We start from the raw sequence: 27,456 nt of genomic DNA, 5'->3' as shown, positions 1-27,456 counted from the left end.
CTGTCCCGCTGACAGGGACTTGCCCCGCGTTGCCCTGACCCACTCACTGCGACCTGCCCCCCGCAGCCCTGACCCGCTCACTGCGACACTGCCCCCCGCAGCCTTGACTCGCTCACTGGTACTTGCCCCCCGCAGCTCTGACCCGCTCAGAGGGTCTTGCCCCCGCCACCCAGACCCGCTCACTGCGACACTGCCCCCTGCAGCCCTGACCCGCTCACTGCGACTTGCAACCCGCAGTCCTGACCTGCTCACTGCGACTTGCCCCCCCACAGCCCTGACCCGCTCAGAGGGCCTGCCCCCGCAGCCCTGACCCACTCACTGCGACCTGCCCCCCGCAGTCCTGACCCGCTCACTGCGTTTGGCCTCCTGCAGTCCTGACCCGCTCACTGCGATTGGCCCCCTGCAGTCCTGACCCGCTCACTTGCGATTTTCCCTCTGCAGTCCTGACCCGCTGACAGTGACTTGCCCCCCGCAGCCCTGATCCGCTGACAGGGAGTTGCCCCCCGCAGCCCTGACCCGCTGTCAGGGACTTGCCTCCAGCGGCCCTGTCCCGCTGACAGGGACTTGCCCCCCGCAGTCCTGACCCACTTACTGCGCTTTGCCCCCTGCAGCCCTGTCCCGCTGACAGGGACTTGCCCCCCGCAGCCCTGTCCCGCTGACAGGGTCTTGCCCCACGCAGCCCTGACCCGCTGACAGGGACTTGCCCCCCGCAGCCCTGTCCCGCTGACAGGGACTTGCCCCCCGCAGCCCTGTCCCGCTGACAGGGACTTGCCCCCCGCAGCCCTGTCCCGCTGACAGGGACTTGCCCCCCGCAGCCCTGTCCCGCTGACAGGGACTTGCCCCCCGCAGCCCTGTCCCGCTGACAGGGACTTGCCCCCCGCAGCCCTGTCCCGCTGACAGGGACTTGCCCCCCGCAGCCCTGTCCCGCTGACAGGGACTTGCCCCCCGCAGCCCTGTCCCGCTGACAGGGACTTGCCTCCCGCAGCCCTGTCCCGCTGACAGGGACTTGCCCCCCGCAGCCCTGTCCCGCTGACAGGGACTTGCCCCCCGCAGCCCTGTCCCGCTGACAGGGACTTGCCCCCCGCAGCCCTGTCCCGCTGACAGGGACTTGCCCCCCGCAGCCCTGTCCCGCTGACAGGGAGTTGCCCCCCGCAGCCCTGTCCCGCTGACAGGTACTTGCCCCCCGCAGTCCTGTCCTGCTGACAGGTACTTACCCCCCGCAGCCATGACCCCCTCACAGGGACTTGCCCCCCGCAGTCCTGACCCGCTCACTGCGATTTGCCCCATGCAGTCCTGCACCTCTGACAGGGTCTTGCCCCCGCAGCTCTGACCCGCTCACTGCGACTTGCCCCCCGCAGCCCTGACCCGGTGACAGAGACTGCCCCCCGCAGCCCTGACCCGCTCACTGCCACCTGCCCCCCGCAGTCCTGTCCCGCTGACAGGGACTTGCCCCGCGTTGCCCTGACCCGCTCACTGCGACCTGCCCCCCGCAGCCCTGACCCGCTCACTGCGACACTGCCCCCCGCAGCCCTGACCCGCTCACTGCGACACTGCCCCCCGCAGCTCTGACCCGCTCAGAGGGTCTTGCCCCCGCCACCCAGACCCGCTCACTGCGACACTACCCCCTGCAGCCCTGACCCGCTCACTGCGACTTGCAACCCGCAGTCCTGACCTGCTCACTGCGACTTGCCCCCGGCAGTCCTGACCCGCTCACTGCGACTTGCCCCCCCACAGCCCTGACCCGCTCAGAGGGCCTGCCCCTGCAGCCCTGACCCGCTCACCGCGACACTGCACCACGCAGCCCTGACCCGCTCACTGCGACTTGCCCCCCCGCAGTCCTGACCCGCTCACTGTACATGGCCCACCGCAGCCCTGACCCACTCACTGCGACCTGCCCCCCGCAGTCCTGACCCGTTCACTGCGTTTGGCCTCCTGCAGTCCTGACCCGCTCACTGCGATTGGCCCCCTGCAGTCCTGACCCGCTCACTTGCGATTTTCCCTCTGCAGTCCTGACCCGCTGACAGTGACTTGCCCCCCGCAGCCCTGACCCGCTGTCAGGGACTTGCCTCCAGCGGCCCTGTCCCGCTGACAGGGACTTGCCCCCCGCAGTCCTGACCTGCTGACAGGTACTTACCCCCCGCAGCCATGACCCCCTCACAGGGTTTTGCCCCCCGCAGTCCTGACCCGCTCACTGCGATTTGCCCCATGCAGTCCTGCACCTCTGACAGGGACTTGCCCCCGCAGCTCTGACCCGCTCACTGCGACTTGCCCCCCGCAGCCCTGACCCGGTGACAGAGACTGGCCCCCGCAGCCCTGACCAGCTCACAGGGACTGGCCCCCACAGTCCTGACCCGCTCACTGCGACTTGCCCCCCGCAATCCTGTCCCGCTGACAGGGACTTGCCCCCGCAGCCCTGACCCGCTCGCTGCGACTTGCCCCCTGCAGCCCTGACCCGCTCGCTGTGACTTGCCCCGCGCAGCCCTGAACCGCTCAGGGGGACCAGCCCCCCGCAGCCCTGACCCGGTCATTGCGACACTGCCCCCGGCTCCCTGCGACTGTCCCCCCGCTGCCCAGACCCGCTCACTGCGACTTGCCCCCCGCAGCCCTGACCCACTCACTGCGACCTGCCCCCCGCAGCCCTGACCCGCTCACTGCGACACTGCCCCCTGCAGCCCTGACCCGCTCACTGCGTCTTGCCCCCCGCAGCCCTGACCCGCTCACTGCGACTTGCCCCCCGCAGTCCTGACCCGCTCACTGCGTCTTGCCCCCCGCAGCCCTGACCCGCTCACTGCGACTTGCCCCCCGCAGTCCTGACCCGCTCACTGCGACTGGCCCCCCGCAGCCCTGAGCCGCTCACTGCGACTTGCCCGCCGCAGCCCTGACCCGCTCACTGCGACTTGCCCCCCGCAGCCCTGACCCGCTCACTTCGACACTGCCCCCCGCGGCCTTGACCCGCTCACTGCAACTTGCTCCCCGCAGACCTGACCCGCTCAGTGCAATTTGCCCCCCGCAGTCCTCTCCTTCTGACAGGGACTGGCCCCCGCAGCCCTGACCCGCTCACAGTGACTGGCCTCCGCAGCCCTGACCCGCTCACAGGGTATGGCCCCCGCAGCCCTGACCCGCTCACAGGTTATGGCCCCCGCAGCCCTGACCCGCTCACTGCGACACTGCCCCCCGCAGCCCTGACCCGCTCACTGCGCCTTGCCGCCCGCAGACCTGACCCGCTCGCTGCAACTTGCCCCCCGCAGTCCTGACCCGCTCACTGCGAGTTGCCCCCCGCAGTCCTGTCCCGCTGACAGGGACTGGCCCCCGCAGCCCTGACCCGCTCACAGGGACTGGCCCCCGCAGCCCTGACCCGCTCACAGGGACTGGCCCCCGCAGCCCTGACCAGCTCGCAGGGACTGGCCCCCGCCGCCCTGACCCGCTCCCTGCGACTTGCACCCCACAGTCCTGTCCCGCTGACAGGGACTGGCCCCTGCAGCCCTAACCCGCTCACAGGGACTGGCCCCCGCAGCCCTGACCCGCTGACAGGGACTGGCCCCCCCGCAGCCCTGACCCGCTCAGGGTGACCGGTCCCCCGCAGCCTTGACCGGCTCACGGGGACCGTCCCCCCGCAGCCCTGACCCGCTCACTGCGACACTGCCCCCCGCAGCCCTGACCCGCTACTGGGGACCGGCCCCCCGCAGCCCTGACCCACTCACTGCGACACTGCCCCTCACAGCACTGACCCGCTCACTGCGACCTGCCCCCCGCAGCCCTGACGCGCTCACTGCGACTTGCCCCCCGCAGCCCTGACCCGCTCACTGTGACTTGTCCCCCGCAGCCCTGACCCGCTCAGAGGGACTGGCCCCCGCAGCCCTCAGCCGCGCACTACGACTTGCCCCCCGTAGCCCTGACCCGCTCACTGCGACATGCCCCCTGCAGTCCTGAACCGCTGACAGGGACTTGCCCCCGCAGCCCTGACCCGCTCAGAGGGGCTGCCCTCCGCAACCCTGACCCGCTCACAGGGACAGGACCCCGCAACCCTGACCCGCTCACAGGGACTGGCCCCTCGCAGCCCTGACCCGCTTACTGCGACTTGCGCCCCGCTGCCCTGACCCGCTCACTGCGACTTGCACGCCGCAGCCCTGACCCGCTCACTGCAACTTGCCCCCCGCAGCCCTGACCTGCTCACTGCTACTTGCCCCCCGCAGTCCTGACCCGCTTACTGCGACTGGCCCCCCCAGCCCTGACCCGCTCACTGCGACTTGCCCCCCGCAGACCTGACCCGCTCACTGCGACTTGCCCCCCGCAGCCCTGACCCGCTCACTGCGACTTGCCCCCCGCAGCCCTGACCCGCTCACTGCGACTTGCCCCCCGCAGCCCTGACCCGCTCACAGGGACTTGCCCCTTGCAGTCCTGACCCGCTTACTGCCACCTGCCCCCCGCAGTCCTGTCCCGCTGACAGGGACTTGCCGCCGCAGACCTGACCCGCTCACTGCGATTTGCCCCCCGCAGTCCTGACCCGCTCACTGCGACAAGCCCCACGCAGCCCTGACCCGCTCAGGGTGACCGGTCCCCCGCAGCCTTGACCGGCTCACGGGGCCCGTCCCCCCGCAGCCCTGACCCGCTCACTGCGACACTGCCCCCCCGCACCCCTGACCCGCTCACAGGGACTGGACCCCGCTGCCCTGACCCGCTCACAGGGACTGGACCCCGCTGCCCTGACCCGCTCACAGGGACTGGCCCCCGCAGCCCTGACCCGCTCACAGGGACTGGCCCCACACAGCCCTGACCGGCTGACTGCGGCTTGCTCCCCGCAGACCTCACCCGCTCACTGCGACTTGCTGCCCGCAGACCTGACCCTCTCACTGCGATTTGCCCCCTGCAGTCCTGTCCCGCTGACAGGGACATGCCCCCGCAGCCCTGACCCGCTCACACCGACTGGCCCCCGCAGCCCTTTCCCGCTCACAGGGACTGGCCCCCCGCAACCCTGACCCGCTAAGAGGGCCTGCCCCCACAGCCCTGACCCGCTCACTGCGACACTGCCCCCCGCAGCCCTGTCCCGCTCACGGCGACCTGCCCCCCGCTGCCCTGACCCGCTCACTGCAACTTGACCCCCGCGGACCTGACCCGCTCACAGGCACTTGCCCCTTGCAGTCCTGACCCTCGCACTGCGACCTGCTCCCCGCAGTGTTGAACTGCTCACAGTGACCTGCCCCCCGCAGCCCTGACCCGCTCAGAGGTACTGGCCCCCGCAGCCCTGACCCACTCACAGGGACTGGCCCGTGCAGCCCTGAACAGCTCACTGCGACTTGCCCCACGCATCCCTGAGCCGCTGACTGCGACTTGCCCCCGCAGCCCTGACCCGCTCACAGGGACTTGCCCCCTGCAGTCCTGACCCGCTCACGGGGACCGGCCCCCCGCAGCCCTGACCTGCTCACGGGGACCGGCCCCCAACAGCCCTGACCCGCTCACTGGGATTGTCCCACCGCAGCCTGACCCGCTCACTGCGTACTGCCCCCGCAGCCCTGACCCGCTCACTGCGTACTGCCCCCGCAGCCCTGACCCGCTGACAGGGACTTGCCCCCGCAGCCCTGACCCGCTCACTGCAATGGGTCCCCGCAGCCCTGACCCGCTCACTGCGAGTTGCCCCCCGCAGCCCTGTCTGCTCACTGCAACTTGCTCCCCGCAGACCTGACCCGCTCAGTGCGATTTGCCCCCCGCCGTCCTCTCCTTCTGACAGTGACTGTCCCCCGCAGCCCTGACCCGCTCGCAGTGACTGTCCCCCGCAGCCCTGACCCGCTCGCAGTGACTGTCCCCCGCAGCCCTGACCCGCTCGCAGTGACTGGCCCCCGCAGCCCTGACCCGCTCACTGCGACTTGCCCCCGCAGCCCTGACCCGCTCACTGCGACTTGCCCCCCCGCAGCCCTGTCCTGCTGACAGGGACTGGCCCCCGCTGCCCTGACCCGCTCACAGGGACTGGCCCCCGCTGCCCTGACCCGCTCACAGGGACTGGCCCCCGCTGCCCTGACCCGCTCACAGGGACTGGCCCCCGCTGCCCTGACCCGCTCACTGGGACTGGCCCCCGCAGCCCTGACCCGCTCACAGGGATTGGCCCCACACAGCCCTGACCGGCTGACTGCGACTTGCTCCCGGCAGACCAGACCCGCTCACTGCGACTTGACGCCCGCAGACCTGACCCGCTCACTGCGACTTGCCCCCCGCAGTCCTGACGCGCTCACTGCAACTAGCCCCCCGCAGTCCTGTCCCGCTGACAGGGACTGGCCCCCGCAGTCCTGACCAGCTCACAGGGACTGGCCCCCGCAGCCCTCTCCCGCTGACAGGGACTGGCCCCCGCAGCCCTCTCCCGCTGACAGGGACTGGCCCCCGCAGCCCTCTCCCGCTGACAGGGACTGGCCACCGCAGCCCTCTCCCGCTGACAGGGACTGGCCCCCGCAGTCCTGTCCCGCTCACTGCGACTTGCCCCCGCAGCCCTGACCCGCTCACTGCGACTTGCCCCCGCAGCCCTGACCTGCTCACAGGCACTTGTTCCCTCCGTCGTAACCCGCTTACAACGACTTGTCCCCTCTGTCCTGACCCGCTCACAGCGTCTTGCCTCCCATCCCTCTTAGACAGGTCACCCCTTGCTCAGAAACGGTCCCAATTATCCATGAACCGGAAACCCTGCCCCCTGTGCCAGCTCCTTAACCATGCATTCATCTCACCTATCTTTCTATGACTTAGCTCACTAAGATGTGGCACTCATGGCAACCCATAAATTATTACCCTCTCGGTCCTGCCTTTCAGCCTCTTTGCTAACTCCTTGCACATAGTCCGCAGGATGTCATCCCTCTTTCTGCCGATGTCATTGGTACCAACGTGCCCCGTGGCCTCTGGCTGCTCACCCTCCCCTTTAAGAATTTGTTGCAACCAATCAGAGATGTCCTTGACCTTGGCACCAGGGAAACAACACGCAGCCCTGGTGTCTCAAATGTGGCGACAGAATCTATGCCCCCAACGAATGAGTCTCCAACCACACTCGCTCACTTGGATTTGCCTTACTCTGTCCCACAGCAGGGTGGTTTGCACTGTGGACCTGGCTACTGCTGATTATATAACTGACCCAGTTTAGTTTTAGATCAGTGTTAACCTTGGTTTAGTGGATAGCCAAGCACCTCAGTAGTCTACAATACAGGAGAAATACATTCTTAAGCTGACAGATTCTCTGACAGTCAAGGACAAGCACTGAATTGTTCTGACCTCATTTCCAACACCTGGCCCGTAGCCTTGCATGGCTTGGATTGCACTTGCACATTAAAAAAAAATAAATGCAACGATGATGTGAGGGGAAGGACATGGAATTTTTTTGATATGGTCATATTCTCTCTTGTTGGAGCTGATTGCTGCTTAGCACTTGTATGGTGCAAATGTAACTTATCCTTTATCAGGCCAAGCCTGATCGTTGTCCAAGGCTCACTGTATTTTCTCATCGTTGACTTAATGTTGGTTCGGCCCAACAGTGTTGTACGTGCCCTGCCTATTCTGAAACTCTACCACTTAATATTAAGTCTAATAAAGACAAGTATCGAATCTGCCTTCCAAACCACTTCAACGACCTGGTCCATTACATTGTGGGATCAACAGGCATACACATCAAGATCCTGAGATCCCTCTGATCATTGGTGCTTGTGAGGTCCCTATGATTCATCATGGGCTCCAAGATCTGATTGTGCTGTGTCACCTCATCCTTATCCCATTTGTCCTTACATGAAATAATGTTCACAAACGCTTCTCAAAAATTCTTCCCAATCCTACTTTTTGCAATCATGACACAGGTGAGCATAAAACTTGGAACACTACAGCAACAGGAATGTGCCCTTTGGCCCACCATGTTGGGCCAAACATGACAACAAATGAAAAAATCCCTTCTGCCTGTCCTTGATCCGTAGTCCTCCATTCCTTGCATATTCGTGCACTTCACTAAAAGACCCTTTCAAATGCTTTCATCGTATCTGCATCCACTACCACCCCGGGCAATGTATTCCACACTTTTAACATGCTCAGTGAGAATTATTTGCCGCTCACATCTCTTTTGAACTTCCCCCCACCATCTCAGCTGAAATGCATGCCCTTAAATAGTTGACACTTCAACTCCGGGGGAGAAATTTTCTGACCGTTAGCTGTATTTATGTAACTCCTAATTTTATAGACTTCTATCAAGCCTGCCCTCAGCTTCTACTGCTCCAGAGAAAACGAAGAGTTTTTCTAGCTCCTCCCTCTCGTTCATGCCCTCTATTCCAGTCAGCATGCTGGTAAATCTCTTCTGCACCCTGCCCAAAGCCTGCACGTCCTTAGTGTAATGTGGCGGCCAGAATTGAATGCAATACTCTGTGTGGTCTCACCAAAGTCTTGTAAAGCTGCAGTGTGACATCCTGACTCTTGCACTGAGTACCCCTATGAATAAAGGCAAGCATGCGATATGCCTTCTTGACCACCCTATCTACTTGTGTGGCTACTGTCAGGGAGTTATGGTCTCGGACCCCAAGATCCCTCTGGACATCACTGCTGTTTGGGGTCCTGCCATTAACTGTGTTTCCCTTTCCTTCACACTTGGTCTCCTAAAATGTAACACCTCATGCCTGCCCAGATTAAATTCCATCGGCCATTTCTCCGCTCATGTTTGCAATTGGTCTGTGCCTTGCTGTGTCCTTTGACAACCTTCCATGCTGTCCACAAGTCCACTGGTCCTTATATCATCTGCAAACTTAGTAATCCCCCATCTACATTTGCAACCAAGTCATTTACATATATCACAAACAGCAGAAGTCACATCGATGCGGAACACCACTCGTCACTGAGCTGCAGCCAGAAAAACAGCTTTCCACCACTGAGACGGCAAGAACTGTAGATGCTGGAATCAGAGTTAACCAAGTGTGGAGCTGGAGGAACGCAGCAGGTCAGGCAGCATCAGAGGAACAGGAAAGCTGACATTGTTGATGCTGCCTGGCCTGCTGTGTTCCTCCAGCCCTATGCTGTGTTATCTTTGTTAGCCTTCCACCGCTACCGTCTGCCTTATATGGGCAGGCCAAGTCACCACGGATCTCATGGATCTTAATCTTCTGGATGAGCATACCATGAGGGACCTTGTTGAAAACCTTCGTAAAATCCATGTATATGTTATCAACTGTTCTACCCTAATAGATCACCCTTGTCACCTCCTTGAAAACTTCAACTGACTTGGTAAGACATAACCTGCCCCACATAATGCCATGCTGGCTGTCCCTTATTAGCCCATACCTTTGAGACATGAGACACTCACCAGTCTGTAGTTTCCTGGAAAGTCCCTGTTTTCCTGCTTGAACAGAGGAACAACTTTATCCACTCTCCAGTCTCCGCAACCCCTCCAGTGCCTGGCAAGGATATCAGATCCTGTTGAAAGTGGGGTGTTGATGCATTTGTGTCATGATTGTGTTTTGTTTGAGCCCTAACATTCAAAGCAGTGTAAGAATGTCTTTGTGCAGCAGGCGAGGTGTGATGAGACTGAGCCTTCATACAATTGCAAGATGTTGAAAATTTGCCATTATTTATGAAAACAGTGATAAATATCCATGATCAACATTTCTGTTACACTGCAATGATTATCCCGTGGCATGTAAAATCAGAAAGATACGATAAAATGAGACTGGGTCATATGCAGGGAGAATGTTTGCCTTTCATGTCTATAGAAGTAGTGAAATATTTCCATGAATCTAAGAGTCACTTTTCCGTTCATTGAAGGACACAATCATCGCCTTGGAAGCTTCATCACGATACTACTTTGCATTTCTGAAGAGGGAAGAAGAAATCAATATGCAAATTCAATTCCATGGTTTTGGAAGTCCCATGTGAGAACACGATTCATTTGCGCCGGCATAATGCTCTGACCGAGAAAGAATTGAAGGTGAGTTTGTAGTTTCGAAGATCGCAGCAATTTATGCATCAACTTCTTCATCGATAATGTTCCATTGCTTTCAAACTGCATTTTCCACTCTGCAAGATAATAACTGTTAGAACAAGCAACAGGATGGGTAGGTGGTCTATGGGGAATGCAATGTTACAAAACCCGATCCATTCAACAACATATTTCAGATAAGTCAATAAATTAAATATTCCAGCACAGGATAAAACAAGGAAGATGAGAATGAGGAGGCAATAGCTCTGATGACAAAAGAACAGAAATTTACCTTTCTCCATTCGAGCAAAAAAGCAGGCACACAAATAAATAATCATCTAAGAATGCACGTGTGCAACGGAGACTACAGGGGGACTAAGAATGCCGATTTCTTGTCATGCGTATTGCTGAAAGGATGATTGAAACAGATTCAGTGGTGAATTTGAAGAAATACAGATGATGCATTTCAGGATGTTGGAGGAAGAACATTTATGGACTGAGGCAAATTGTATTGCCCTTTTCAGGAGTTATTAGGTTCATAATGAATTGAAAGACTTCCTTCCGTGCTGAAAGCTTTAGTTTAGTTGCCGCTGGATCACAATTTCTGTTCCTGGTAGTATTTAGCAAACTGTTAAAAGTGAATGTCACTGCACAGAATTCCAAACATGACTCCAATCAGTAGAGAAAATATCCAAGGGGTGTGATGAGTTGTATCCTCTCATGTTGAACAGTGCAGCTACAGATACAATGGAGGCACTGATGATACTGTTCCAAGAATCCTTAGATTGTGGAAAATTCTCAGAGGATTGAAAGATTGTGAACATAACACCATGATTACAAAGATACTTGGACAAAATAGTAAGCAAGTATTGCCAATTTAGGTCAACCTGGGTAGATGTTCATGCCTGCAATGAAAGATGAAATAACAGGGTACTGAGTGTACTAGAACATCCTACAGAGGTAACATCCTTTTATAAAGGGGAAATAATACTTGACAAACTTGCTACAGTGCTTTGAGAAGGAAACAAACATTACTGATGAAGGACTTCCAGTTGATGTAGTACATTGAGATGTCAAAAAAGCATTTGATAAGGTACAGCTCATAAGGTGTCTCTCTGATGAAGGGTCTAGGCCCGAAACGTCAGCTTTTGTGCTCCTGAGATGCTGCTTGGCCTGCTGTGTTCGTCCAGCCTCACATTTTATTATCTTGGAATCTCCAGCATCTGCAGTTCCCATTATCTCAAAAGAAAAGAGCCCATGTGTTCAAGGGTAGTATGTTCGGATGGACAGAGGACTGCATCGTAAATAGAAGTAGAGACGTAGCAGCAGGATGGTAACTAACAAGTCATGTACGGCCACAGAGCGAATGCTGCGGAGGCCGAACACCTCATGTTGACTGGGTTGATTTGAGAAATGGCAGGGGGGATTGCTATGCTTATGAAAGTTCGGCAGGCAGGGACTACGTTCATTGGCGTTTATGAGATTGAAAACAATCTTATTTTTTCAACATCTAAGATTCTTAAGAGGCTTGATAGTGTATATCCGTTGAGATTACTCCCATTTGTGAAAGATTTTACGACCAGAGGCCACATTTTCAAATTGGTTTCCCATTAATTCAGGGAAGAATTACTTCTTTCAGGTTATAGCAATTTATTGAACACTTTAGCCAAGAAGGTTTTCGAGGTAATGCCATTAATCATATGCTAGGCTGTAACGGCCAGGTTAATTTTTAAATCAAGAAACAATGATAATGAGAAAAGGGTCTAGGCCTGAAGCGTCAGCTTTTGTGCTACTGAGATGCTGCTTGGCCTGCTGTGTTCATCCAGCTTCACACTTTGTTATCTTGGATTCTCCAGCATCTGCAGTTCCCCTTATCAGTGATAATGAGATAAGGGTAGTCTTTACAGTGGAAGATACTTCAAGGATCCCCTTATTACTAAAGAATACAGGGAGGAATTAAACACATCACTACCACACCATCACTACCATGAGAGAAGTAGCAGTCGACAATCTAATGGAGTAAAAGCAGATTAGACTCTTTGCCGTGATGGTTTACTTTCTAAGATTCGAAACAATGAGCTTCAGAGTCGGTGTATGCATTGACTGTAATTTCCCAAAAAGGTTCAGATTCTCGAGAAGCATCTGAGGGCTGGAAAAATGCCGATGTGACGTCCCTATTTAAAAAGGAGAGAGGCAAAAAGAAGATAACTACAACCGAACCAGTCTGACATCTATTGTTGGAAATATGTGGCAATCAACTATGAAGAAAATAATAGCAGGACATTTGGAAAATCATAATCTAATCAAACAGAATCAGCATAGCCTGATGAAAGAGAAATTATGTCTGGCTAATTTGTTTGGGTTTTTGGAGGAAGTTTTGGGAGGAGAATTAATAGAGGAAAACCAGTAAATGTGTTGTGTTTGGACTTGGAGAAAGCATTGAGAATGTACTCAAAAGTAATAAGCTGAGAGCTGAGGTTTTGAAGGTAGTATATTGCTCTGGATCAGTATGCTTTGCACGTTCTGGAAGAAGAGATGACATCTCGAGTGAAATGCACCAAGTGAATATATATTTTGGGGAACTTGGTGGCAATGCGGTAAGTCAGTGCAGAGGGTAAGAGGTGCCATTTGCTTGCTTTTTTTGCCTGATAGTTCATAAGCATTTTTTTTTTTTTTGAGACAGGGTGAATCGAAGCCAGAATCAGGGACCGAGAGGGTGAACCAGGTTCATTGGTTGGTGATCGCTACTGGTTTAAGAATCTATTATCGGTAGCTTTCGGATTGAAAGTAAATCGGAGAAATATTTACAGGCTACAAACTAAAAGACCAGAATGTTTTCAAATCAAATTAGGATCGAAGTAATTGAAATGGAGATGCCAGGCCAGATGATGATTTGTACCTACATGACGGGCGAGTGGTCAGGCCCCAGACTCCAGTTTACGGTTGATGAACTGGAATCTCAGTTTTTACCAATCAACAAATCACGTGGGGCAGAGTTACCAGGGAATGCTGTGCTTCAGGAGGCAGTCACACACCTTAGATTAACTAGCTGAAACTCGGTCAGTGGCCAATGACAAAGAACAGGGCAGGTGGAAGGATCCAGGATGTAGTGCAGAAGGAACCTTGGCCTTTGATCTTATCTAACAGGTTTGAGATTCTTTCTTCCTGTGTGGATGAGAGTGCAGGGTATAGGGAAGATGAGTAAACTGACTGTAGCACTGTGGTACAGGGGGGACATTCAAGAGGAGATAAAAAGTGAAATGTGGTTATAATCAGAGGTAGTATAGTTAGGGGAATGAACACTGTTCGTTGTGACCAGGATCGAGAGTCTCGAAAGTAGTGTTGCCTGCCTGGTGCCCAGGTTCAGGATATTCCATCTCGGCTACAAAGGAACTTGAAGTGGGAGGAGTAGAAATCCAGCTATCGTGGTCCACACAGGTACCATTGAAATGGAAGAAAGAGGAAAGAGGTTCTGCTGAGGGATTATGAGCGCTGAGGTGAGAAAGCAGAACCAGAATGGTAATAATCTCTGGATTATTATCTGAGCAAGTTGGCACGGTGTGAACATAATTACAGATGTACATTGTTCAAATGGTGGCTTGGCAGAAATGTGTTTGAATTCATGGGACATTGGCATCGGTATGGGGAAGGAGGGAGTCGTTCTGTTGTTATAGGCTCGACGAGAATCATATTGGGACAAGTATCCTCGCAAAATACAGAGCTAGGTTTGGGGCTAGGGCGTTTAAAATAAAAAGTGTGGAGTGGGTGAGCTCAGTTGCATGGAAAATTGTGGAAAAAGTTAGAAGCTGTTAAGTGCTCAGCAAAGTTTCCAGAGCAAGTAAGAGGACAAAAAGTATGGAAATGGTCAGGAGTCTCACTTCAGCTGCAGCAGATAAGAAGGGTGGCTGTAAATGCCAGACTGAAGATCTTGTATTGAATTGCAGGGAGTGTATGAAACAAAGTGAATGAGTTTGTGGTGCAGATTGAAATTGACAGATACATCACTCTGGGTATCACAGAGAGGTGGTTGTGAGGGGACAAGTGTTGGGAACGAAATAGCCAATGATTCATGTCCGATAGAAAGAACAGGCAAATGGACAGAGATAACAAAGTGTGGAGCTGGATGAGCACAGCAGGCCAAGCAGCATCTCAGGAGAGTAAAAGCTGACGTTTTGTGCCGAGACCCTTCTACTTCTGTGTGTTCATCCTGCTGTGTTCATCCAGATCCACACTTTGTTATCTTGGATTCTGAAGCATCTGCAGTTCCCATTATCTCCAATACAAATGGACAGAGATGCCAGGGTTGGCTTGTCAGTAAGAAATGAGGTCGCGCTGAAGGAACCACAGCTCTTGTGCTTGTTTATTAATGACTCGGAGGAAAGAGGTGCATGTGCTGTGGCTAAATTTGTAGATGACTGAAAAAATATTTAGAAAGACAAGGCATGGCCCAGAAACAGAGATTTACCAGGATGTTACTTGGATCGGAATGTATTAGCTACAAGGAGGGTTTGGTGGAAATGCTGTGTCATGATAAATGTGATGAGATCAACCATGAAATCACCGAATGATGGAGGAATATTCAATGGGCCAAATGTCTTTTTTTGTGAGTCTTCTTGTTTGACAATGCATTCATGAAGGTGTTTTTTTTTCTCTCTTGGATAAGATGTGAAAATGAAATGTATACGAGATAATGGGAACTGCAGATGCTGGAGAATCCAAGACAACAAAATGTGAGGCTGGATGAACACAGCAGGCCAAGCAGCATCTCAGGAGGACAAAAGTGCTCCTGAGATGCTGCTTGGCCTGCTGTGTTCATCCAGCCTCACATTTTGTTGTCATGAAATGTATACACTTCCTTTTCATCTGGGAATAAATAATTGTTCTGAACAATTTCCATTGACTAATAGCAATCTGACAAGCTTCGCAATGTAAAGAGATTTTTAGCTTCTTTTTCCTTGTAAAGGTGTTCTTTGGAATTAATTTGGCATATATTATTTGCATCTCAGGAAGTATGTTCATCACTGCATCTCAAAAAGTGCTCTGTTGTATGACAGCAGCTTTTTAAAGATCACTTCAATGGTTGTGATTTTGAGTTGCCATAACACACATTAAATTACACTGTTGGCCAATCTGTCCATGATTATTTCATTATCTTATGCTTCAAACAGACAAGGAAATATTGGTGATGCAATGAAGTGTTTGACTCTCAAATATAATTGCTGTTATAGTTTCCACTTGTAAGAAAGATTCACATCAAATTGACTGGTCAAGGAAATGGGACACTGACTGTGAGTACTTTGAATGTTCGAGTTATTCCTAAAATGAAAGTTATGACCTTGATGATTTCTCTTTCATGCAGATATGAAGAGACTCTTTTAAAATATCCTCTGGGTTAGTGGTTCAGGCACAAAAGTGTAATATGTATATTTATGTATATACATGTACATGCGTCATCTGAAAAGATAATGAGTATAAATCACCTGTGACAAGGTGAGAATGAGTTATCCAGATAGTAAGAACTGCCAATGTTGGTGTCTGAGATAACACATTGTGGAGCTGGAGGAACACAGCAGGGCAGGCAGCATCAGAGGCTCAAGAAAGTTGAGGTTTTGGGTCAGGACCCTTCCTGAGAAATGGAGGGTGGAAGGGAGCTCAGAAACAAATAGTGTAGAGGGGGAGGAGGTGCTGGGGAAGGTAGGTGGGATGGTAATAAGTGAGTACTATCCAGATTGGAACAGATTTTCCCCAGGGGGTATTGAGTACGAATTCCAAATCACTCTCAAAATCTTAGTGACTGTTAACATTGATGTTTTTTGTCTGTGTGTTTCAGTAATTGCATGACAGTTGAATGGTTCGTTGAGAGTGAGGAACCTATGGACTCTCACACACCAAGATGGAATTTATTTCGAAGAGTGACTTCAAAATAGTTGCTTGCTTTTAAAATCTTGACCGTTTTTGCTGTCCAGTTGAATGAATTTAGCTCATACTGCTTCAATAGGAATTAGTGTTTAATAGGAACATATTTGTGAAACTTACAGTTGCGTAAGTTTTAGCATAAACTGGTACAGCCTTTCGGTGCTTGCAAAAAGGCTCACCTCTCCATTAATACCGAAGGAAAATTGGAGTATAAAAGTAAGTTCACCCACTGTCAGGGAATGAAATGTTAATGTTGACTCGAACATAATTTTTAAAAAAGTAATATCTTTGTGTAACACTGAACTCAAATTAAAATTTGGATATGCGAGTTTTACAGATGGTTGGATATTGAATTCATTTTAAATGAGGGTGAAGATCACTTTAAATCCAGCATATTTGTGAAGAAAAGAAATAGCATGTCAAATAAAATTAACTGCATGACTCTTCATAGCCCTATATGTAGAATTTCATTCTGAACTATGAGACAGTTGTGACCCCATACTACCTCAGTGCTCATGGCAAGAGGAAGACTCCTGTTTGACCTGCTGTGCACTGCATGGAATGGCGGCAACATCAGATTCATTGATGCTTGAGAATAAAAAGAATATGACGATAAGATTTAAAATCAAAATCTCATTGAACACTTCAAGGAATGTATTACAGGAAGAGGGGGAAAGCATGTATGACTAATAGAAGGTGGTGGCGCAGATCACATAGACCTGTGTGCTAAAACTTATCACAAATTTCACATTGAATGTAACAGTTTAAACAGGCTGGAGGAAGCAGACATGCCAGCCCAAACTTTTTGAATTTGAGCATTCTGTTTGTAAACATGAGCAAAATTGTGGGAAACATGTTTATTCTTTCTCTTTTATTGCACAGAACCATACGATCAGACTGTTTTGATATGGAATTTAAAGGTTATGTGTCCCATCCGTTTGACTCACAGTTTGGTACCATAGGTTGGTATGATCTTCGTTCGAGAAAGAAAAGGGATGTTCCAGATACAGAAAACCGTCAAACCATTTACTACAAAGTCCGTTTCTGGTTAGTATTAATTAATGCAGTTAACATTTTTAGCTCGACATGATTGCACAATGGAGTCAATAAGAAAATTCCATCTGATATTCCACATAAATTTTAAGTGGATATTAAAGCAGCTCATTTCTTTTTCACGCTGTATGCTGCTTTTAAGAATGGTTGTCTTCTTGTCGAAATGTTTAGCTTTGACTCCATGGCTTCTTCCATGAGCTCACATTGAAACACATGTTTCTTCAGCCAAAAATGCACGTTTACCCGGTGTAGCTTGACTAACCTTCCCCTGTGGTCGTTCCCCTGAAATCCCCTGTGGCCGCTCCCCTGAAAAACAACTATACCATTTTGGATACTGTTCCGGGGGACGAGTTAGCAGGGGTATGCAGTAGGGTGCAGGTCTCTGGCACAGAGTCTGTCCCTCTTGCACAGAAGGGAAGTGGGGATAGGAAGAGAGTGATAGTCATTGGGGACTCAGTAGTAAGAGGGACTGATAGAAGATTTGCCGGGAATGAAAGAGACTCACGATTGGTGTGTTGCCTACCAGGTGCCAGGGTCTCTGATTTCTCGGATCGTCTCTTTCGGGTCCTGAGGGGAGACGGTGACCAGCCCCAAGTCTTGATCCACATAGGCACCAACGGCATATTGGAGAAAAAGGGATAGGGATGTCAGGCAGGATTTGAGGGAGCTCGGGTGGAAGCCGAGAGCGAGAACAAACAGACTGGTCATCTCTGGTTTGTCACCCGTACCACGTGATAGCGAGGCAAAGAACAGGGAGAGATTTCAGCTGAAGACGTGGCTGCAGGGATGGTGCAGGTGGGAGGGCTTCAGGTACATGGACAATTGGGGCTCATTCTGGGGAAGGTGGTACCTGTACAAACAGGACGATCTCCACTTGAATGAGAGGGGCACGAATATCCTGGGTGGGAAATTGGCTAGTGCCATTCGGGTGGATTTAAACTAGCTCAGAAGGGGGATGGGAAACTGAGGTGTAGTCCTAGTACCCAGGAGGATGAGCGTAGGGAGGACATGGTCAGGACCTCACTGTCACAGAAGTGTGCTGGCAGACAGCAAGCTGGATTGAAGTGTGACGACTTTAATGCCGGGAGTATCCGGAATAATGTAGGTGAGCTTGCAGCTTGGATAGGTACCTGGGACTTCGATGTTGTGGCCATTTCGGAGACATGGATAGAGCAGGGTCAGGAATGGATGTTGCAGGTTCTCGGGTTTAGATCTTTCATTAAGGTCTGGGAAGGTGGTAAAAGAGGGGGAGGTGTGGCTTTGTTGGTCAAGGACAGTATAACGGCGGCTGAAAGAACCTTTGAGGACTCGTCTACTGCGGTGGTATGGGCTGAGGTTGCCAAGGAAGGTTTGTCGACTGAGTCAGTGTGGGTGGAAGTTCAGAACAGCAAGGCAGCAGTCACTTCACTGGGGGTTTTCTCCAGACCCCAAATAGCAGTTGGGAGATCGAAGAACTCATTGGCCGGCAGATTGTTGAAAAGTGCAAACGTATCAGGGTTGTTGTTATGGGTGACTTCAACTTTCCCAATATAGATTGAAACCTCCTCAGTGCAGATGGTTTGGATGGAGCCGTTTTTGTCAGGTGTGTTCAGGAGGGTTTCCTGACTCAGTATGTGGACAGGCCGACGAGGCGGGAGGCCATTTTGGATTTGGTGCTCGGCGATGAGCCAGGACAGGTGTCAGATCTTGTGGTGGGAGAACACTTTGGTGACAGTGACCGCAAGAGCCTCCCATTTACCATAGCCATGAAAAGGGAAAGGAGCAGTTACCAGGGGAAGATATTTCACTGGGGTCAAGGAAACTTTGCTGCTATCAGACAGGAGTTGGGAAGTACAGATTGGGAGCAATTGTTCCACAGAAAGGGCGCAGCAGACATGTGGAGGCTGTTCAAGGAGCAGTTTTTGCGAGTGATGTATAAATTTGTTCCTCTGAGACAGGTAAGAAGGGGTAAGATTAAGGAGCCTTGGATGACGGGTACAGAGGTGCTTCTTGTCAAAAAGAAAAGGCAGCGTACGGAAGGTGGAGGAAGTGAGGGTCTGGCACAGCTTTAGAGTATTACAGGCCTGCTCGGAAGGAGCTCAAAAGATATTGCCTGTACAATTGTTACCTGTTACAACCTTTGCGTCCACGCTTGCTCATTGAATGGTGTCAAGATGCCAGCAGTGCATGTACCTTCTCCATCCCATAATGCCGTCAGCTCACACAAGACATAGTCCTTACTTAAAATCTTCTGATCAACCAAAGTTCATTGTAATGGACATTTTAGTTATCTGTCATGAAACGAAAACTGGTTCTGACTGGCATGACCTGCAGTGCAAATGAATATAATCTGCGAAACGAGATTTCTTATGGGCTTGCAGCCGCTACAAATAATTGCTTTTCAAAGACGTTGCATACATACATTTTTTTCTCCTATCACCTTAGATTATTTTTTTGTTTCTGCATGTTGTGTGGGTTTCCAGTCAGGCCCATAAACACAGGTTGATGCAGTCACTGTTACAACACGGTATTGAAGGAGAATTTGTGATCTTTGGAGTTTCATTCCAGTGTCTGAAGGAATGCACCATCAAGCCACTTCAGATCTCTACTGGCGTCGAATTGTTGCAAGTTTTCAAGTGTTACCGATTGTCACATAAAATATGGCCTTTTTGTTGTTGCACTATTCATCTTAACTGCACCATATCTAGTATTTAGGCTTGGAAACTATTTCAATTTTTTTGATTTACTTATTCAAAATCATTTATGATTGTTGTCATGATATCTACAATATGTTATTTTGATTGGACATAGAGGATTGGATCTGTCTTAATGGAAATAATGTATGCGCTTATAAAACCCCTTCTGGGCAAGGTAGTTGCTCAGTGGTTAGAGCTGCTCATGCACTGGGGAGCCAATTGAGATTCCAGTCTTGGGTAACTATCTGTGTGGAATTGACACGTCCTCCCCGCGTCTGCGAGGGGCTTCTGCCAGGTGCTGCAGTTTCCTCCCATTGTTCAAAGATGTGCAGGTCCTTATATGTGATTTGTGAAGCATTTCTTAAATGTTTCAATCCTGCCAGCATCCAGTGCCTTGGACAAAATAACTGGAGATGAATAAAAGATACTCTGCCTTTTGACACCATTTCCTGCTGGATTTTCATCAATCCTGCTTTATATCGGTGACAACTTCCATGACCTTTTTTGATGCGATGTCTGAATTGACAGTCTAGTTCCAAATATTTGTTGTGCAGTATTTCAAGGTCTCTGTTACAGCATACCCATGAATGTCCACTTCAAAAGATACTTCCATATCATAGAATCCCTACGGTGTGGAAACAAGCCCCTTTTGACCCAAGAAGTCCACGGCCACGCTCCAAAGAGCATCTCACCCTGACTCATCCCCCGGCCCTTTCCTCAGTCACCCTACATTTCCCATGACTAACACACCTGATCTACACATCCCTAAACACAATGGGCAAGTTTGGCATGGCCCATACACCGAGCCTGCACATCTTTGGACTGTGGGAGGAAACCAGAGCACCCAGCAGGAACCCATGCAGGCATGGGCAGAATGTACAAACTCCGCACAGAAAATCGTCCAACGGTGGGATCGAACCTGGGTCCCTGGCGCTGTGAGTCAGCAGTGCTAACCACTGAGCCACCGTGCTGCCCTTGGAGTTAGACAGAGCTTGCTTGTTCCTGGGTGGCCTCAAACTGCCAACCTCCACTTAGTGGCAAAAGTGCTGACCAACTGCACTCATCTTCACTGGCTTTTGCTTTGTATCATTGAATTCAATCCTTCAAACTCTATGATAAATATTTAAATTTCCATTGATATGTGAGGGTTGTTTTTAGTACGCAGTATTGGTTTATTATGTTTCATTGGTACATAATGAATATTTTATGTATATGCAAATGGGCAAGTTGGTAATGATGCAGTCCACAGACCTGGAGGATAATAACACTGTCCTTCAATCGCCCACGATGCCCTCTGCAAATTGGTAGAAAACAAAAATTTCTATAAAATTCATCTCTCCTCCCGTCAGTCGATCAAAATTAATTCAGGATTTTGTACAGGCCGATAACCGTAAGATTACACAGGCCTAAACAAAACTACTGGCTCATATTAGTTCAGTAAAGTGAAAGGGCAACAATAGCGGCAGTAGGAACTGCAGATGCTGGAGAATCTGAGATCAGAAGGTGTAAAGCTGGATGAACACAGCAGGTCAAGCAGTATCATCCGGCTCTACACCTTGTTATCTCAGATTCTCCAGCGCCAATTTTCTGACGTCGGGTCTCGTCCCGAAACATCAGCTTTCTTGCTCCTCTGATGCTTCTTGGCCTGCTGTGTTCATCCAGCTCTCCACCTTGGGCAACAATAGAGTATGTTTTAAGTCACTAGATATGTTACGTGGGTTTGTCTTCCTTAGGGTGGAGTTAGTGGAACCGAAAAAGATGTCTCCCTCACAGCGTTTGTGACAAAAGAATTGCATCGTTCCTTGGCGGCCTTTCAACAGAAGAATATTCAGAGATTTCACGAGTGGTAAGAACGTAACTTCTTTTACTTCTCTTTATCTCACTTTTTCCAACAATTGGAAAATAGATTTTAGAAATAACATCGAGCTGATGAAGTGTGAAAAGAATAATAATTTGAAGCAGTGGTGGGAGTTGGTCAGTGAGGTGGGAGGAGTGGATAGGTGGGAGAGAAGGCGGACAGGTCATGGAGGCGGGGATGAGGGGAGGAACTAGTCTTGGGATGAGGCTGACGGGTGGGGAGATTTTGAGGGTGGCCAAGTCCACATTGAGGCTATTGAGTTGGAAGCTCCCGAGGCGGAATATGAGGTGCTGCTCCTCCAGTTTCTGGGTGGTGTGGTTGTGACACTGGAAGAGGCCCAGGATGGACATGTCGTTCAGGGAGTGGGAGTGGGAGTGGGAGGGGGAGTTGAAGTGATGCAATGATTTGGATATGAAAATAGAAGGTGTGGTTAGTAAGTTTCCCAATGATTGAAGGTGTAGTAGCCAGCCAAGAAGGTCACCTCAGAATGCAATGGGACATTGACAAGGGCCAATAAACTGAGGAGTGGCAGATGGAGTTGAGGTTAGACAAATGTAAGGTGCTACATTTTGGAAAGGCAAATCGGGGCAGCACGTTTAAACTCAAGGTTGTGGGGAGTGTTGCTAAATAAAGAGACGCTGGAGTGCAGTTTCGTAGTTCCATCAAAGTACAGCCACCGGTAGAAAGGATACGAAGGAGACATTTGGTGTGCTCGCCTTTATCGGTCAGTGCATTGAGTATAGGAGTTGGGAGATCACTTAGCAGCCATATAGGACGTTGGTTCGGCTGCTTTTGGAATACTGCAATCGATTTTGGTCTCCTTGCGAGAGGAAGGATGTCGGCGCAACATTGAGGGCCGAAGGGCCTGTTCTGCGCTGTATTGTTGCATGTTGTAAACTTGAAAGGGTTCAGAGAAGATCTACAAGGATGTTGCCAGCATCGGAGGTTGGAGGTATACCGTGGGCTTGAACAGGCAGCTATTTCTTGGAACTTTGGAGTTCAGGGCTGACCATATAGAAGTTTATACAATTACGAGGGACGTGGATAGAGCGAACAGCCAAGATCTTTTCCCCGGGTTGCTGGAATCCAAAACTGGAGGGAATAGGTTAAAAATGAGAGAGGGAAGATTTAAAATGGACCGGATTTTTTTCATAGTGGTGCATGTATGGAATGAGCTGCCAGAGGAAGTGGTGGAGGGTTGTACGTTTAAAAGGCATGTGGATGGGTATATGAATAGGGTTGCAGTCACTGAGTGAAATGGGTTGCTGTGACTAAGTGAAATGAGCTGCAGTGACTGAGTGAAATGAGCTGCAGTGAATGAGTGAAATGGGATGCAGTGGCTGTGCGAAATGAGATGCAGTGGCTGTGTGAAATGGATGCACTGTCTGAGTTAAATGACTGCGGGCAATGGGATGCAGTGACTGCAGGCAATGGGATGCAGTGACTGAGGGCAATGGGATGCAGTGACTGAGGGCAATCGGAGTCACTGCATCCCATTTCCCACAGACACGGAATCCCATTTCACTCAGTCACTGCATCTCCCTACCCTCAGTCACTGCATCCCATTTCACTCAGTCACTGCATCGCATTCCCCTCAGTCACTGCATCCCATTTCCCACAGTCACTGAATCTCCTTTCCCTCAGCCACTGCATCCCATTTCACTCAGCCACTGCATCCCATTTCACTCAGCCACTGCATCCCATTTCACACAGTCACTGCACCCCATTTCACTCAGTCACTGCACCCCATTCCCCTGTCACTGCATCTCTTTACCCTCAGTCACTGCATGCCATTTCACACAGTCACTGCACCCCATTTCACTCAGTCACTGCACCCCATTCCCCTGTCACTGCATCTCTTTACCCTCAGTCACTGCATGCCATTTCACACAGTCACTGCATCTCCTTTCCCTCAGTCACTGCATCCCACTTCACTCAGACACTGCATCCAATTTCACTCAGTCACTGCATCCCATTTCCCTCAGTCAGTGCATCCCATTTCACTCAGTCACTGCATCGCATTCCCCTCAGTCACTGCATCGCATTCCCCTCAGTCACTGCATCTCATTCCCCTCAGTGACTGCATCCCATTACCCTCAGTCACTGCATCCCATTACCCTCAGTCACTGCATCCCATTTCACACAGTCACTGCATCCCATTTCCCACAGTCACTGCATCCCATTTCCCACAGTCACTGAATCTCCTTTCCCTCAGCCACTGCATCCCATTTCACTCAGCCACTGCATCCCATTTCACTCAGCCACTGCACCCCATTTCACTCAGTCACTGCATCCCATTCCCCTGTCACTGCATCCCATTACCCTCAGTCACTGCATACCATTTTCCATAGTCACTGCATCTCCTTTCCCTCAGTCACTGCATCCCATTTCACTCAGTCAATGCATCGTATTAAACAGAGTCTGTGCAGCCCATTTCACAGAGTCAATGCATCCCATTACCATCACTCACTTCATCCCATTACCCTCAGTCAAAGCATCCCATTACCCTCAGTCAAAGCATCCCACTTCCCACAGTCACTGCATCCCACTTCCCACAGTCACTGCATCCCACTTCCCACAGTCACTGCATCCCATTTCCCACAGTCACTGCATCCCATTTCCCTCAGTCACTGAACCCCATTTTCCTCAGTAACTGCATCCCAGTTCTCTCAGTCACGGCATCCCAGTTCACTCAGTCACGGCATCCCATTCCCCTCAGTGTCTGCATCCGATTGCACGAAGGCACAGCATCACATTGCCCTCAGTCACTGCATCCCATTGCCCTCAGTCACTGCATCCCATTTCAAACAAACACTGCCTCTCCTTTCCCGCAGTCACTGCATCTGAGTTCACACAGCCACTGCATCCCAGTTCACACAACCACTGCATCCCAGCTCACACAGCCACTGCATCCCAGTTCACACAGCCACTGCATCCCAGTTCACACAGCCACTGCATCCCATTTCCCTCAGTCACTGCATCCCATTGCCCTCAGTCACTGCATCCCATTGCCCTCAGTCACTGCGATGCATTGACTTCGATAAATGGGATGCAGTGACTGAGATAAATGGGATGCAGTGACAGAGGTAAATGGGATGCACTGACTGAGTGAAATGGGATGCAGTGACTGTGGGAAATGGGATGCAGTGACTGTGGGAAATGGGATGCAGTGACTGTGTGAAATGGGATGCAGTGACTGAGGGTAATGGGATGCAGTGACTGAGGGTAATGAGATGCAGTGACTGAGGGGAATGGGATGCAGTGACTGAGGGGAATGGGATGCAGTGACTGAGGGGAATGCGATGCAGTGACTGAGGGGAATGCGATGCAGTGACTGAGGGGAATGGGATGCAGTGACTGAGTGAAATGGGATGCAGTGACTGAGTGAAATGGGATGCAGTGACTGAGTGAAATGTGATGCGTTGACTGATGGAAAGGAGAGGCCGTCACTGTGGGAAATGGCATGCAGTGACTGAGTGAAATGGGAAGCTGTGAATGAGTGAAATGTCAAGCTGTGAATGAGTGAAAAAGGCTGCAGTGACTGAGGGGAATGGGATGCAGCGACTGAGGGGAATGGGATGCAGCGACTGAGTGAAATGGGATGCAGCGACTGAGTGAAATGGGATGCAGTGACTGAGTGAACTGGGTTGCAGTGACTGAGTGATCGGGGATGCAGTGACTGAGTGTCGTTGGATGCAGTGACTGAGAGAAATGGGATGCAGTGACTGTTAAATGGGCTGCAGGGACTGTTGGAAATGGGATGCAGTGACTGAGGGGAATGGGATGCAGCGACTGAGGGTAATGTGATGCAGTGACTGAGGGTAATGGGATACAGCGACTGAGTGAACTGGGATGCAGTGACTGAGTGAACTGGGATGCAGTGACTAACTGAAATGAGATGCAGTCACTGTGGGAAATGGCATGCAGTGACTGAGTTTAATGGGATGCAGTGACTGAGGGGAATGTGATGCAGTGACTGCGTGAAATGGGATGCAGTGACTGAGGGTAATGGGATGCAGCGACTGAGTGAACTGGGATGCAGTGACTGAGTGAACTAGGATGCAGTGACTGAGTGAACTGGGATGCAGTGACTGAGTGAACTGGGATGCAGTGACTAAATGAAATGAGATGCAGTCACTGTGGGAAATGGCATGCTGTGACTGAGTTTAATGGGATGCAGTGACTGAGGGCAATGTGATGCAGTGACTGCGTGAAATGGGATGCAGTGACTGAGGGAAATGGAATGCAGTGACTGAGTGAAATGGGAAGCTGTGAATGAGTGAAATGGGAAGCTGTGAATGAGTGAAATGGGCTGCAGATTGAATGCAGTGTTTGATGCAAATGGGATGCAGTGACTGAGGGAAATGGGATGCAGTGACTGAGGGAAATGGGATGCAGTGACTGAGGGAAATGGGATGCAGTGACTGTGGGAAATGGGATGCAGTGACTGAGGGGAATGGGATGCACTGACTGAAGGAAATGGGATACACTGACTGAGGGAAATGGGATGCAGTGACTGAGGGTAATGTGATGCTGTGACTGAGGGTAATGTGATGCTGTGACTGAGGGTAATGTGATGCAGTGACTGAGGGTAATGGGATGCAGTGACTGAGTGAACTGGGATGCAGTGACTGAGTGAAATGGGATGCAGTGACTGAGTGAACTGGGATGCAGTGACTGAGTGTCCTGGGATGCAGTGACTGATTGAACTGGGATGCAGTGACTAAATGAAATGAGATGCAGTCACTGTGGGAAATGGCATGCTGTGACTGAGTTTAATGGGATGCAGTGACTGAGGGGAATGTGATGCAGTGACTGCGTGAAATGGGATGCAGTGACTGAGGGAAATGGAATGCAGTGACTGAGTGAAATGGGAAGCTGTGAATGAGTGAAATGGGAAGCTGTGACTGAGTGAAATGGGATGCAGTGACTGAGGGAAATGGGATGCAGTGACTGAGTGAAATGGGATGCAGTGACTGAGTGAAATGGGATGCAGTGACTGAGTGAAATGGGATGCCGTGACTGAGTGAATTGGGATGCAGTGACAGATGGAAATGGAATGCAGTGAGAGAGTGAAATTGGATGCAATGACTGTGGGAAATGGGATGTAGTGACTGAGAGAAATGGGATGCTGTGACTAGGTGAAATGGGATGCCGTGACTGTGTGGAATTGGGTGTGGTGATTGATGGAAATACATTCACTGTCTCAGGTGAATAGGATTCACTGTCTCTGTTAAATAGGATGCCGTGACTGAGGGAAAGGGGATGCCGTGACTGCGGGAAAGGGGATGCCGTGACTGAGGGAAATGGGATGCCGTGACTGAGTGAAATGGGATGAGGTGACAGATGGAAATTGAATGCAGTGAGAGAGTGAAATTGGATGAAATGAATGTGGGAAATGGGAAGTAGTGACTGAGAGAAATGGGATGCAGTGTCTGAGAGAAATGGGATGCAGTGACTGAGGGAAATGGGATGCAGTGACGGAGTGAAATGGGACGCAGTGACTGAGGGAAATGGGATGCAGTGACTGAGTGAAATGGGATGCAGTGACTGCGTGAAATGGGATGCAGTGACTGAGTGAAATGGGATGCAATGACTGTGTGAAGTGGGATGCAGTGACTGTGGGAAATGGGATGCAGTGAATGAGTGAAGTGAGATGCAGTGACTGAGGGAAATGGGATGCAGTGACTGAGGGAAATGGGATGCAGTGACTGTGGGAAATGGGATGCAGTGACTGAGGGGAATGGGATGCTCTGACTGAGGGAAATGGGATACACTGACTGAGGGAAATGGGATACACTGACTGAGGGAAATGGGATGTAGTGACTGAGGGTAATGTGATGCTGTGACTGAGGGTAATTTGATGCTGTGACTGAGGGTAATGTGATGCAGTGACTGAGTGAACTGGGATGCAGTGACTGAGTGTCCTGGGATGCAGTGACTGATTGAACTGGGATGCAGTGACTAAATGAAATGAGATGCAGTCACTGTGGGAAATGGCATGCTGTGACTGAGTTTAATGGGATGCAGTGACTGAGGGG

General features: G+C 51.2%; 1 long non-coding RNA gene across 1 annotated transcript in view; it reads left to right on the top strand.

Annotated features, from left to right (window-relative positions):
• Nucleotides 1-27,456, top strand: part of LOC132207772 (uncharacterized) — a 243,560-nt gene that overhangs the window by 84,047 nt on the left and 132,057 nt on the right. The window contains exons 5-7 of the long non-coding RNA XR_009443800.1: nucleotides 9,760-9,922; nucleotides 16,712-16,876; nucleotides 21,291-21,403. This is a non-coding gene — a long non-coding RNA (uncharacterized LOC132207772). The remainder of the gene's footprint in view (nucleotides 1-9,759; nucleotides 9,923-16,711; nucleotides 16,877-21,290; nucleotides 21,404-27,456) is intronic.

This window comes from Stegostoma tigrinum, unplaced genomic scaffold (assembly GCF_030684315.1).
Source record: "Stegostoma tigrinum isolate sSteTig4 unplaced genomic scaffold, sSteTig4.hap1 scaffold_153, whole genome shotgun sequence".
In the NCBI taxonomy this organism is placed as follows: domain Eukaryota; kingdom Metazoa; phylum Chordata; class Chondrichthyes; order Orectolobiformes; family Stegostomatidae; genus Stegostoma; species Stegostoma tigrinum.
Note: the sequence above shows the minus strand (reverse complement) of the source record. Positions and strands in the feature narration are given on the sequence as shown.